Source organism: Rattus norvegicus, chromosome Y (genome assembly GCF_021556685.1).
Source record: "Rattus norvegicus strain SHRSP/BbbUtx chromosome Y, alternate assembly SHRSP_T2T, whole genome shotgun sequence".
Lineage (NCBI taxonomy): Eukaryota > Metazoa > Chordata > Mammalia > Rodentia > Muridae > Rattus > Rattus norvegicus.
The window spans coordinates 14161348-14164425 of NC_141555.1; the positions used below are offsets into that span (position 1 = coordinate 14161348).

Genomic DNA, 3078 nt, shown 5'->3' on the forward strand with positions numbered 1-3078 from the left:
ATATCATGAACAATATTTAGAAAACAGAAATTTAATGCCTACACAGTGATACTTTCGCTAAGAAAACATGTTCTATAAATAGACAGAAACTATTAAGTTACAGATAACAGCTGCCATATTGAAGGATCCAGCATGAAGGGTTATGGTCCTGTTTGGTTGTCCCTTCTTCTCTTTCATGGCTCAGATGTGTCTCTGACCATGTCACTATTGTGCAGTCATCTAGATATTCCATAGCTTTAAATTTATGTATGTAAACCAGTAAACATTTATTTATCAAACGATTGTTTGATTTTACTTTATCTTCAAAAATAATTGGTCTTGAGGAAACGATACCTTTATTGTGTGGGTTTGAATATTCATAATAGCAGTCAGAGAATAATCGGGCCCCAACACATACACAGGGTGGTTGGAGAGACTATACCTGTGGCAACAAGAAAGCATAGAAATGAGTGGGTTGATCTGTTTTTCTGCATAACATTGATAAGTAGTTAATGACAAGAATGAGTAAAAAATTGAGATACAGTTAAGGCTTTATTTTCCTTGATTTGAATGATTGCTTATACAGCATGTGAAACTGAACTCAAACCCATGGTAAACCTTCAGCCTGAGCTTCAGTAGTGCCAGGACTACAAGTTTGCACCATCTCTGTACACATTTGGACACTTGGCTCAATGTTTCGCACACTTTGGTAAATCACCTGTGTTAGTAGAGAAAGTATTAGATATGAAAATATGTGAGAATAAATCACTTCTAAGCTTTGATTTTTATGACTACAGAGAAAGACTTTGACTCTGATGTAACTGAATGTCTAAAAGTATCAAAAAATCAATATCTGTCATCTGCAAGAATCCCTCTAATGACTAACAGCTCTATCTTCAGGAGATGAGTGTCAATTGTGTCAATTGCTCTTTGTGGAAGGAAAAGGGCTTGTCTGTCAAATGCTTTGCAATTGCCAAGAACTTTGAGGTTCCTGGAGAATGCTTCCTCCTGTTCACCCTCATTCTGCTCTCATAGTCCTTGCTATCTACATTAGTCCATCTTTACGCACCCCCATGTTCTTCTTTTTGGTGAACTTATGTATCCTTGATATTGGTTACACTGGCTCTGTCATACCCAAGATATGGAGAGCCATTTAAGTGAGATCTGAGGAATCTCTAAGGAGGGATGTTCCACACAGATGTTTTTCTTCATACATTTGCTATGAGTGCTTCCTATTGGGAGTCATGTTCTTTGACCACTATATGACACCCCCTTCACTTTGCAACACAAATGAGTGGTGAGGTATGTGCCCATTTGGCAAATGATTCATGGGGAATAGGTTTCCTTGTAGGGTTGGGAAAAAACTATGTGAGGCCCAAATCTAACCACCCACAAGGCGTTGATAAATTCTTTTTCATCATCCATACCACAGTGACATCCATGCTCATCCCCATCATCTATAGCTTAAGGAACCAAGAAGTCAAGGCAGCACTGAGAAGAACTCTGGTTCTGAAGACACACACACACACACACACACACACACACACACAAGCATGCATGAACACATTATACAGGAATTGATTAGGTTTACAAGTGACAGAATCCAAATATAAAAGTCAGCTAGTGTCAGATAATTATATTCAGTTTGCTATTCAACAAGAAAATAAAATAACATAAAATTAGAATCTTGAGTATTTATGAGTTTAATGAAACAAAAATAAAATTCCATTTAAGTGTGCTGGAAATATGGAAAACATTAAGAAAAATTACCATGACACTAAAACTACAGTATTCTTTTAGGCGTGAGGCACCAAACAGAAAGACCATAATTACATTCTCCTCAGACTCATTGTTCTGAGTCTACTTACATGCAGTAAGGAACATTCAGGTCAAAATGTTATTAAAAATGACGGAGATGGTGAAAATAAAGCTTAAAGTTTTGAAGAGAAACACATTCTTTCCATAGGCTTTAGGTTTTTCTCCTATAACTTCTATTTATTTTATAGGAAATACATAAGAAAAATACATTAAAATATTTTACCTACAAAAGGAAAAATAATGTAAAATTATTTCATTGCTCCGTAATTGGCTGTTGTTTAGATGACAGGCATCTTCCTAATGTTTAACTGCCATAAGCAAAGCAAGAAACACTTTTTGGTATCTGTGTCAAGTACATATAATCTCAACCTAAAAGAGAAAAAACACTGGGCAAATCCAAATTCAGAGATATTCTAGCAAAGTAATTATTTATCTTCAAAGGTGTGGTCACAGAAGATAAAAATAGTAATGAAATATCACAGAATAGAATGATGTAAGATATGTAATAACTAAATGTCAACTGGATTTCTGGATTGGATACAGGCATAGAAAATGTACAGTTCTAGAAACAATTTGTTATGATTTGGTCAACCTACTGTGTTACCTATAACATATTTTTTTTTAATTTTCTGATTTTTGAGAATTAGTCATTATATTGATTAAAGTATATAAAATTCAGGAATTACGTTAAGATATAAAACCACAGTGTTTCCTATCAAATAAATCTGATTTTCCTGTATAGTTTGAATTCTGCTTTATTTTTGTATTTATTTATTTTATTAATTTATTTATGTCTCAAATGCTGTCCTCCTTCCTGTTTTCCCCCACAGAGTCCCTTACTCCAAACACCGTCCCTTTCTGATTTCTTCTTTCAAAAGGACAAAACAATAGTAGTTTTAAAGCATGTTTAGTCCCTGAATAGCTGTTCATTTGGCCACGCATTTGAAAATCTACAACATTGATACTGAAGACATCAGGAAATAGCTTCAAAATTCAAATATTAAATATTCTGCAGTTATCAGCTATCAGCTATCAGCTTGACAAAACTGGAAGAATCCAAGAACAAAAATATCCTTGCAATGTACGTAGAGAAGATTGATCAGACAAGAAGGTAAACAGATAGCAACCTTCCTGGATTCAACACAAGAGAGGCTAAGTTCCTGTAGTGTATTCTGCATGAGTTTATAGAGTTTATGGGCTAATACCTGGAAATGAACTCCTACAAAAACAACAACAAACTAACCACAAACTGCAACATTTATAAAAGCCAAACAAATAGGT

The 3078-nt window shown here is 34.6% G+C and overlaps 1 pseudogene; it reads left to right on the top strand.

The window, feature by feature from the left end:
* Window positions 1-882: 882 nt before the first annotated feature.
* On the top strand, window positions 883-1560 carry LOC147997966 (olfactory receptor 10A7-like; annotated as a pseudogene).
* The last annotated feature ends 1518 nt before the right edge of the window (window positions 1561-3078 follow it).